The following is a 12274-nucleotide window of genomic DNA, read 5'->3' as shown; positions in this document are numbered from 1 at the left end:
TTTCTTTTAACATTACTGAAATTCAGATTAACTGGAAAATTAGCAGGTGTTGGATAGAAAGCAGACAGTCTAGTATGATAGTTCTCTCATTCTTCTTTGGACAGTCTAGCTGTAAATAGTATGTGGGAATAAATTTGGGAGACAGGAAGAAAAGTTACAGAGTAGGCAGGGTCAGTTAAGAGGTGGCTGAGTCCACAGAAGGTATGAGGGTATGGCATACATCTCAGAGGGGCTCCCCCTAATTTCTTGGGGTGTAAAAATGAGGGGAAGAAAGCTACTTTCAGATTGAAAGATTGATGTTAGCCTTGCAAAGTAGTCTAGATAAGTAGCACGTTCACATGAACTAATTCACAAAACCTTGCAAGGCTGAAAGCACATTTCTTTATCCCCTCACCTTTAGGAAGGACTAGTTAAATATTGTTGTTCTATTTGTCAATAAATATTATAAATATCAGAAGAAACTCGGGGTGGGAGGTGGGGAGAGCTACTCAAAATTTGAAAATTCCATTTGTAAAGTAGATTCAGGAATTTAAGACCTCTCATTCAAAGCATAAGGGAAAGTAAGATAAAATTCATCAATGTCAAGTTTTATGCCATTTTCTTATTTTATGCTTATCACCCCTTATTCTTGCATGAAAATCACCCACCTCAGACTTGCAAGATTCTGTTGTTATAGCCATTCCTAATAAAATTAGTTTTAACCTTCCTACTAAGCTGATTCTTGGTCTGGTCTACTGGGTGAGTCTGACAGCATTCTTGCAAGTCTGATTATGCTGTATCTCCTTCACTTTTTATATGAATTAGAGAGATGACATCTACATATTTCCTGATTCTCTTCTGCTGCTGCTTCTTGGAATTATAGGTTTTCTCCTTCATTGCTTTGATCTCCCCTATCTTCATCAAGGTCATCTGCCTTACTTAGTGTGGCTTTTTCCAAAGATGGTTTAAATGAGAGTTGACCTAATTTCTATTGAGAAGCCATTCCAAAGGGCAGACACTTCTACCAAAATCCCTGCTGCGACTTTCTTAGCAAGATTGAAATGGTCCAACCAAATAGAAGAATAGAAAGAAATAGAAGAATATGGTTGTATAGGTAATTTGGCACTAAACAGTAAAGGGCTTTATAGGTCAAGACCATAAGTTAATCATACATCTATTGATAAAAAATGCAGGGCTTGTAACAAAAGCATAATGTGCTCCCATTGTTAAGTACTGGCTAATATATGGGCTATTTTGAACCTAATGGAGTTTATGAGTAGCATTTAAAGGCAATCTCATATAGTACAGGTTACAGTAGCCCAAATTAATGGTGATCAATTCATGAGTCACTCTAGCAAGTTCTGCAGGAACCATGAGTCCTGAAAAACACCAAAGTCATGAACTTGCTACTTCAGGATAGCACTTGTCCAGTGAAGTAGACAAACTTGATCCTCTGAAGAAAATTCCAGGATTTAGTTGATTAGTTGATGGCCTGTTACGTCAACCCTCCTCTACTGGAAAAAAAAATAAGGCTCAAAAGATGTATAAACCCTCATTTTTCACTTTTTCAGTGGCTTTTTAAAGGCTTCTTAGGCAAATTGTAACTGAAGCGACCAGATCAATAAAACAATTTTTTAAGTAATTGTGTTATATTTAGGGCTTTACTGGTTAAAGAGAAGAAGAATAGTTTTAATTTTTCTTTCTCATTTTCTCAAATTATAACTTAACACAATGTATGAACTCTGCCACAGAAAAAATTGTAATGTTTCCCAGCCATCCTTCTGGTTCAGGAACATTTTATATTATCACCATGATAGCTGGCGGCTGAGTGAATAGTGATTTCTCTTCCTCAGCATTCAGCTAGCTTTTGAATCCATGAACTTTGCATTAAGTGAGACCTATGCTCCTAAAGAAGCAAGTTCCCAACTGATATGAGTTGGCGGTTCTGAGTCAAATGAATTTGACTGTAATTCATATCACTCTTGATCCAGGCAGAGGAAAGCCAGAAAGTTATATTTCTGCAGTACTTGATACTTGACTATTACAATTCCTCACCAAGGTCTATATCTGCGGATTGAAACTGCAAGCTTTAGATCTGATAATCTGCATTTCCATATCTGGGAGAGAAAGTTTCAATAGTATTTTGCTGAAATCCTTTTGGTGCCGTAATCTGCCTAGAAACTTTCATTAGTCTAAAAATGCCATTTTAAAAACATTGTTTATCTTCCCAGGTATCCAGCTAAAGGTAATGAGACTGGAACTGAAATGACTTCAATTTTATGTTTTATAGCTCAATTGATGGTAGGACCACTTTTGTGCTATGTACAAAAAAAGAAGAAGGCATAAAAGAAAAGGAAAAAATGTATTTGAACTGTGGTTCAGAAGGGAAATTGATTTTGCTGGGCTTGTATACTGTTTTTACTGTTGTTATTTTAAAACAAGTTTAATATTGATTTTACATGGAAACTTAAATTTTATTCACTTCCTAAAAGTAATACTGCCTATACAGGTGGAGGAGATAAGAAAGAGAGAAAGAAGCAGCACAACAAATGTAACTTTGATTTCCATCTGCAAAATCTTTAAATGTTTGCAAATATATTTAAGAAACCTCATAGGAATTATAAACCAGGGAAAAATAAGTTGGTTGCTGATTTTGCAACCCAATAAGAGCTTGTTTGTCTGTTTAGTGTGGAAAATGTTTATATTATCCATGAATTTTTAAAACGGGTCAGTTGCACAATTATCTAACTATGTTACCCACAAACTCCTCATTTTTAGTACCATCAATTACTGTATCTAAGCACTCTCCAAAAATGGTGGTGGGGGGGAGAAGAGATGAATTTTCCAGATAAAGTTAAGGGCTTATTCAAAGTTTTCCCAGACACCATTTGACTATATTAGATTCCAACTCCCATAATTAGGGAGGTGGGGCAGAGATGAGGAAAGGTTGTAAGAATTAAACCTCCCCAAAATTGGAATGTATCTGATTTCAGAAAGTTTTTCTAGAAAAAAAAAAGAATTAGAAAAACGTGAAAATTAAATGCAATTTTAAAACTAAAAGTGAAGTGTAATCCTTTACTGCAATTTCAAAAGCTATCCTAAACAGACAAAGCTCATAATTCATAGTTCTTCCCAAAAGTATGTAAGTATATGAAAGAGATCTCTACCCCTATACTGTATAAATGTAACTATAGCTAAAGCAGATTTTTTTCGGTTGTTCAGTGTGGAATAGCCTCTCCATTGCTATAATCTAGAAGAAGAATACAATGAACCATGAATGGAAGTAATAAACATTTACTTTTGGAATTTGATAGGTAGTAACAAATGTTTTTCATTCACTTTGATTTGATAAATTCAATTCTCACCATTTGTTCTGTGTATGGAAAAGACAGTCGGATGCTGAATATGTCTTATATACAGACAGATAAATACCACCAATATTCATCAGTCCAGTGAAAACTTTAAATATTGGTCCAGCCTCTATTCTTTCAGAACATTTTTATGAATCGGAATTCTAATTCCCTATAAAAACAGCATAAATTTGCCAGCTCTGGTGCCATATCTGTAAAATGGCTAGTTTGCCTTTTCTTGCCTGTGTTTTGACCAGTGCATGGATATAGTAACAGTGAAATGATAACTAATGCCATTAAATTCAAGGTAGAGAAGATGAAGCTGCTATTAGGAAGAAGTGTCCAAGAGGGCAGTATTTAAAGGGGATAAGAAGGACTCTCAACAGATCAGATTGGAAGAAGTATTTTTAGATAGAGCACTTCTACACATGTAAGAATTTCTCTCTGTGTGTCTGTCTGTCTATGTCATCTGTGTCATTTGTGTCTGTATAACTGTCTGTGTTGGGCCTGATGGTTGCATGGATATGTTCCTTCTTACTCTGATCTTTTTGGGGGGTGGCAACCAAAGAATGCCTGTTAATCATCATTTGAATTTTAAAGACATGTTTCTACTTTCAGCTCTGCTACATTAATATTCGCTGCTGGGTTTCGTGTGCTTGGTATGTGTATCGGAGTGAAATTCAGCCAGTTCTATCTGGCTCAGGCAAACTGGTAGCAGCGGCTGCAGGAGGTCCACCCACCCGCGCGGATGTCATGACATCCCTTTTTTGCGATGATTTCAGCCTCTGCGCATGTGCAGAAGGCTTTGCGCATGTGCGGACGACAGCATGTGCGAGCAAAGTGAGCATGCACACAGTGTGCACATTTGTGAACTGGTAGGGAAGGTAAGTGAATTTCACCCATGGTGTGTGTATAACACACAAAATTTTACATTGATCTATCCACAGACCTATTTACTGTGAATATCCGTGCAAATTTGTCTGGATTATAAAAAAGCTAATACAATCCTTGGTTGTATAAACAGACACATAGAATCAAAATAATGTGAAGTATTAGTATCAATTTATAAATCCTTAGTAAGACCACACCTGGAATACTGTATCCAGTTTTGGTCACCACATTACAAAAAAGATATTGAGAAAAAGTGCAAAGAAGAGCATTTAAGATGATTAAAGGCCTGGAGACAAAAACATATGAAGAACGGTTGCAGGAATTGGGTGTGGCCAGTCTAGGGAAAAGAAGGACTAGGGGTGATATGATAGCAGTATTCTAGTACAGGTAGTCCTCGAGTTACAAATGTAATGGAGTCTGCCCATTTCATTCGTAACCCAAGGATTCATGGGAGTGAATCTCATACCTTGAATGGAATCACTCCCTCCTTTTGCCCATGCATTTGCTAATCGAATGCAAGGCTCATTAAGTTCATATGAGGTATTTCAGGATGGGGAAGGTGATGGGGGCCTAGTGATGGAACACGCCACCTGCCTAAGACCACCCTGATGCACTGAAATACTTCATGCTCCCCACAATTGCTTCCCCTACCCAACAACCTGCCACACCAGGTCACTTACCTTGTGAAGATCTAGCAAGCAGTCTCCTCTCCAGCCTTTCAGCCATGTGCCCCCCTCCGACACTCCATTCAGGCCTCTGCAGGCCTTGCCTGGCATGTTGCTGGCCAAAATGGAGCTTCTGAGGGGCTGCCCCTCAGAAATTCCATTTCGGCCAGCAACATGCCAGGCAAGGCCTCGGGACACCTGAACAGAGCTGCTGAGGGTCAAATCCACCCCTCAGAAACTCCATTTTGGCTGGCAACATGCAAGATAAATGTTGCACAGACTCTGTGGTTGTTCATAAGGGTGAACAACTGCCGTGGTGCTGCAAGATTCGTAGTTTCAGGTCTTGTTCATAAATGCTAGGAGGAGCTTTTTGTGTAACTTCAAATGTTCACTAAGGGAATGTTCATAAACCAGGGATTACCTGTATTTGAGGGCTGCCACAAAAAAGAGGGGGTCAACTTATTTTTCAAAGGAGCAAAAATCAAGACAAGAAACAATAGATAGAAGCTAATCAAGGAGAGAAGCAACCTGGAATTAAACTTCCTAACAGTGAGGACAATTAACCAGTGGAACAGCTTGCCTTCAGAAATTGCAGGTACTTCATCACTGGAGGTTTTTAAGAAAAGACAGGACAGCCACCTATCCGAAATGGTATAGGGTCTCCTGCTTGAGTAGGGGATTGGACTCAGTGGTGGGTTTCAAATTTTTTTACTACCAGTTCTGTGGGTGTGGCTTGATGGGCATGGCTTGGGGGCGTGGCAGGGGAAGGATACTGTAAAATCTCCATTCCCACCCCACTCCAGGGGAAGGTTACTGCAAAATCCCCATTTCCTCCCGATCAGCTGGGACTTGGGAGGCAGTGAATAGATGGGGGCAGGGCCAGTCACAATTTTTACTACCGGTTCTCTGAAATTTCCGCTACTGGTTCTCCAGAACTGGTCAGAACCTGCTGAAACCCACCTCTGGTTGGACTAGAAGACATCCAAAGTTCTTTCTACCTCTATTCTGATTGATATTGATTGATTCCAAAGATGTCATCCCAATGGTCATTCTCACATATATGTCTCAGATATTCTCTTTCTATTAATAAATAAATAAATGTGGATAATATACCTGTGATGGAATTAGTAGGCTAGATTTATTGGAGGAAGGGGGTGCATTTCAGATGAATAAGAGGCAACTCAGACCAGATATTTTGTGTGAAAGAAAGATGGTAAAGACAGACCCTCCATAATAATTTTCGGAATATATACTTTGTGTAGATAGTAGAGTGTTTTAGTTTGCCATGATTCCATTTATAGGTGTGGAATAATAAAGAAATCTGCTTGGAAGAATTATTCTATCAATATTCTAGCAGCTATGAAAGTTTTGAGCAAAAGTTCTCTAGCTGTCGTACAGCTTCTGTTGTTTTTTCTGTAATTTTATTAAGCTGGAAATAGTCCAACCAAAAACTTCTGCGGGTCATGTTTTCAATACTTCATGTGTCCTAATAAAAGAATATGATTGGAAGTAGTTCTGATTAGCTTGTCTCTTCCTAATCACCAACTTAGCTAGGTTTCTTTCCAATATTAGCACCTCTCGCTGTAATTGTACAATTTTAAAATGTAAAATGTCTTCATTTGGTTTTTCACTTAAAGTCTTATAATCTCTGGCAATGAAAAAGCTTCACAAAGCATCAGAAGAATAATGTTGACTCTGATTATAAACTGGATTTGCTTAAATTAATAAGGAGCAGTTATTCTGTTGGATTTTTCAACTGTTTTTTTTTTCAACTAGCCTTATCTATTTGTCCACTCTAAAACAATGAAGAACATTTATGTAACCCTGCTCAATGTTTTACCATCATCAGTCTTGAAAAACAGATCTAAAATTCCTGTGGGGAACCAGAGTTATGTCTTAGGAGAAACTGAGTTGTTAACTCATGATTTATTGCATTGTGTACTTATCAGCGTATCTGCTTTTGATTAACCTATTAGCCTATTTTAAATTTCCTTACTTTTGGCAGTTGCAGATTTGGATGTGCCAACTTTATTCTGTGCATTGTGATGTCTGCCAAATGATGCTTTGGGATTTGGCCCAGAGTTTTCTTTGGTGTATGCTGATTATTTATTATTTTTGCTTTGTAAAACTGTCATACTTTTATTGAGTACCAGTTAAAGATTGTGATAAAATAACATGTATGTTTGTGTGATTCACAACTTTACATGTTTTATATGATATATTTTCTTGCTACATGCATTACTGCATAACTTAATCAAGAACATGCATTATAATTTTGTAAGAAATGCAAAAATGGTCAAACTCTTATTTTAGCTTGCATGTTGGGAAACAGAGATTATGTTATCTATGATATCTCCCATATTTACCTCTTGCCATTTGTTATACAGGCTAACATTGCTTATAGATCCATTAGTAGAAACAGATTATATTAGATCTTGGATGTAAAGGAAGGGGAGGAGTTTGTATCTCCATTACTTCATTTCTGAAGCATGCAAATTGTTAGCAAGGAGACCATTGTCTGGGGAGTTACCATCATTTTACTGTGGTAAATGTGCAAGAGTAACAAGAATATGTAATATAAAACTCTTGAATATCTTCATAAACAATTTAGATGTAGAAGGGCAAGTCCTTAAATTTGCAGATGACACCAAGTTGGCAGGAATAGCCATCATCCCAGAAGATAGGCACAAAAAGCAGAATGATCTTGACAGACTTGAACACTGGGTCCTATCTAACAAAATAAAATTCAATGCTGAGAAAAGTAAGGTTTTAAATTTAAGCAAGAAAAACCAAATGTACAGGTGTAGAATAGGTAGAACTTGGCTCAATAGCAGTAACTGAGAGAGAGATCAAAGACTCCTAGTAGACAACCAATTAAATATGAGGCAGCAGTGTACTGCTACTGCCAAAAAAGCCAATGCTATTTTAGCATTAACAGAGCGTTAGAATCAAGATCATGTGAAGTGTTAGCACCACTTTATAATGGCTGTCCAGATTCACAGAAAGAGTAGTGGAAGCTTGGAATTCTGCTGAAGCCACATAGGTATTTTCAGTGGTGGGATTCAGCCAGTTCGCACCCCTTCAGGAGAACCAGTTGTTAACTTTCTGAGCAGTTTGGTGAACTGGTTGTTGGAAGAAATCATTAGGGAAGAGAACCGGTTGTTAAATTATTTGAATCCCACCACTGGGTATTTTCCATTTGTCTTACACACAGAAAAAATTCATTTTCATGTCACAATTCAAATGGTGTTACTGTTTATGCACTTGACTAAAACATTGATCTTAGAGATTAGTCAACATAACACTGATGAATAAATAAAAGCCCTAAGTAAGTCACCTATTGGAAAAGCTTGAAGAGCTGTTATGATATTTCCCATTTATCTATGAAATGAAATAAGATTACATTTTGGATAGCACTTAAATAGACCACAGTTGGCACTCAGAAAAGAATGAGAAAGACTTGATTTTTCTGAACAGTGAAAAAAGTTTTAGATTGAGTCACTTAATTAAAGGCATTCATGGGAAGAATTCAGTTCTTTACTTGATTAAAATTAAGCCACCTGGTGCACTTCAGTTATTCTGCGGCTGATCTGAGGAGAATAAATATCTGTCCCAAAGATGGGCCATTAGCGAGTGTACTCTGTAAAAAATGTCTCTGAGTCTGTTTTTGACTCCTGGTGACTGTTTGGACAAATCCCTGTAGCCTTTCCCTGTTTCTTAGGGCTGAGAGAAACTGATTGGCCCAAAGTCACCCAGCTGATTTTGTGACTAAGGTTACAAAGTCACCCTCATCAAGAAGTTCTTTAGTTCCTCTTCACTTTCTGCCTTTAGAGTGGTATCATCTGCATATCAGAAGTTGTTGATATATTGTTGATATGTGTGTGTGTGTGTGTGTGTACAGTTATATACAGTCAGGTCCAGAAATATTGGGACATCGACACAATTCTAACATCTTTGGCTCTATACACCACCACAATGGAGTTGGAATGAAACAAACACAATGTGCGTTAACTGCAGACTGTCAGCTTTAATTTGAGGGTATGTACATCCAACTCAGGTGAACGATGTACGACTTACAGCAGTTTGTATATGTGCCTCCCACTTGTTAAGGGACCAAAAGTAATGGGACAATTGGCTTCTCAGCTGTTCCATGGCCAGGTGTGTGATATTCCCTCATTACCCCAATTACAATGTGCAGATAAAAGGCCCAGAGTTCATTTCAAGTGTGCTATTTGCATTTGGAATCTGTTGCTGTCAATTCTCAAGGTGAGATCCAAAGAGCTGTCACTATCAGTGAAGCAAGCCATCATTAGGCTGAAGAAACAAAACAAACCCATCAGAGAGATAGCAAGAACATTAGGCATGGTCAAAACAACTGTTTGAAACATTCTCAAAAAGAAGGAATGCACCAGTGAGCTCAGCAACACCAAAAGACCTGGGAGACCATGGAAAACAAGTGTGGTGGATGACCGAAGAATTCTTTCCCTGGTGAAGAAAACACCCTTCACAACAGTTGGCCAGATCAAGAACACTCTCCAGGAGGTAGGTGTATGTGTGTCAAAGTCAACAATCAAGAGAAGACTTCACCAGAGTGAATACAGAGGGTTCACCACAGATGTAAACCATTGGTGAGCTTCAAAAACAGGAAGGCCAGATTAGAGTTTGCCAAACAACATCTAACAAAGCCTTCACAGTTCTGGAACAAGATCCTATGGACAGATGAGACCAAGATCAACTTGTACCAGAGTGATGGGAAGAGAAGAGTATGGAGAAGGAAAGGAATTGCTCATGATCCTAAGCATACCACCTCTTCAGTGAAGCATGGTGGTAGTAGTGTCATGGCGTGGGCATGTATGGCTGCCAATGGAACTGGTTCTCTTGTATTTATTGATGATGTGACTGCTGACAAAAGCAGCAGGATGAATTCTGAAGTGTTTCGGGCAATATTATCTGCTCACATTCAGCCAAATGCTGCAGAACTCACTGGATGGCGCTTCACAGTGCAGATGGACAATGACCCAAAGCATACTGCAAAAGCAACCAAAGAGTTTTTGAAGGGATAGAAGTGGAATGTTATGCAATGGCCAAGTCAATCACCTGACCTGAATCCCATTGAGCATGCATTTCACTTGCTGAAGACAAAACTGAAGGGAAAATGCCCCAAGAACAAGCAGGAACTGAAGACAGTTGCAGTAGAGGCCTGGCAGAGCATCACCAGGGATGAAACCCAGCGTCTGGTGATGTCTATGCGTTCCAGACTTCCAGGCTGTGATTGACTGCAAAGGATTTGCAACCAAGTATTAAGAAGGGAAAGTTTGATTTATGATTATTATTCTGTCCCATTACTTTTGGTCCCTTAACATGTGGGAGGCACATATACAAACTGCTGTAAGTCCTACACCGTTCACCTGAGTTGGATGTACATACCCTCAAATTAAAGCTGACAGTCTGCAGTTAACGCACATTGTGTTTGTTTCATTCCAACTCCATTGTGGTGGTGTATAGAGCCAAAGATGTTAGAATTGTGTCGATGTCCCAATATTTCTGGACCTGACTGTATATGTAGGTTGTTGGGGAACCTTATAAACACCTAATGCTGTATCTGAAAAGACATATGTCATGGAATTCTGGTACATTTGTACATTAACTTTAACATGGACATCTTAAGGTTTAAACTTTTGCTATGAGTTTTGAACTTTTTTTAGTACATTTTAAAACATCTATCAGATGATGGCTTTGTCATAATATGACATAAAAATCATAGAGTTGGAAGCAATGTGTAATTTAGTGAGCCCCGCCTCCCACTCAGTTAGGACACTCCACAGTCCAATATAGTCATTCACATGGAATAGCTGTCCAACTTCTGTTTCAACACATTGAGTAAAAAGAATATCAGCCCCATTGGTGATTTCTTCTATAGTTGCATTGTTATTATCATCCAAACCCTTTCCTAATACTCAATCAGATTTTGCCTTACTTTAAGAGTATTCATTATTTTTTGTCACAACATCCTTTTAGTGGGTTTTTTTTAGGTGTTATCATATCTCTCTCATTTTATTTTTAAAGGTTAAATATTTCTTCACAGTTGTATCTCACAGTTCAAGGTGACTTTGAATGGCTTACAAAATAATAATATTCAGGGTGAAGTCTAATCAATAGGAAATAAAGAGACGTGTTTTCTTACAGTAATTTAGAAACTATACTTTTTTTTAACATGGGTTAAAGTTGCATTTCCACTTTTTTCAGCCACTTTACACTGCTAAGCCGTGTCTCTCTGCATATCTTTCTATCATATCTATCTATCTATCTATCTATCTATCTATCTATCTATCTATCTATCTATCTATCCATCAACACCAACAATGCCCTTGAAGTGATGTCCCAGTGCCTGGAGGCCGTGCGGGCCTGGATGGGGAGAAACAGGCTCCGACTCAACCCTTCCAAGACTGAGTGGCTGTGGCTTCCGGCATCCCGATATATCCAGCTGGCGCTGGATATCAATATCAGCAGTCCAGATACAGGAGACTCAGGTAGTCCTCGACTTGCAACAATTCACTTACTGAGCATTCAAAGTTAAAACAGTACTTAAAAAAGTGACTTATTACCATTTTTCATGCTTATGACCATTGCAGCATCCCCATGGTTATGTGATTTACATTCAGCTGCTTGACAACTAACTTACATTTATGACGGTTGCACTGTTCCTGGGTCATGTGATCACTTTTTGCAACCTTCTGACAAGCAAAGTCAATGGAGAAACCAGATTCACTTAACAACAGGGTTACTAATTTAACAACTGCTGTGATTCACTTAACAAATGTGGCAATAAAAAAAAGTGGGAAAATGGGGCAAAACTCACTTAAGAAATTTCTTACTTAGCAATGTAGATTTTGGTTTCAGTTGTGGTTGTAAATTAAAGACTACCTGTATTAAAGATTGATTGGATTCGATTGGAAAGATTTAAAGAGCTCAAAACCAGATAAGAAAAATATAGTGCTACAAACATAGCAATAGAAACTTAGATATAGAAATTCATAATTTTATAAAATATAAATAGTTGTAAATTAAAGTAATGGGCTCTAGCTTAAGATAGGTAGGAGAGTAGAAACAAATACATTGTTAACATAACATGCTGTGGTGTGGAGAGCTGCGAAGGCCTGGCCTGAAAAGGTAAGGATGATGGCGGGGGATGCAGAAGAGGCCGGGCCAGAGACAGAGACAAACAGAGAGAGAGGGAGGGAGAGAGATACAGAGAGAAATACAGAGAGACGGGTGGGTGGGTGGGTGGGTGGGGAGAGAGACACATACAGAGATACAGAGAGAGAGGGTGGGAGAGAGAGAGACATAGAGATACAGAGAGAGGGGGAGAGAGAGAGACATAGAGAGATA

The sequence above is a fragment of the Pantherophis guttatus genome, chromosome 1, assembly GCF_059756535.1.
Source record: "Pantherophis guttatus breed Tessera chromosome 1, ASM5975653v1, whole genome shotgun sequence".
Classification (NCBI taxonomy): Eukaryota; Metazoa; Chordata; class Lepidosauria; order Squamata; family Colubridae; genus Pantherophis; species Pantherophis guttatus.
The sequence above is the reverse complement of the archived record's forward strand: the minus strand, read 5'-3'. Positions refer to the sequence as shown.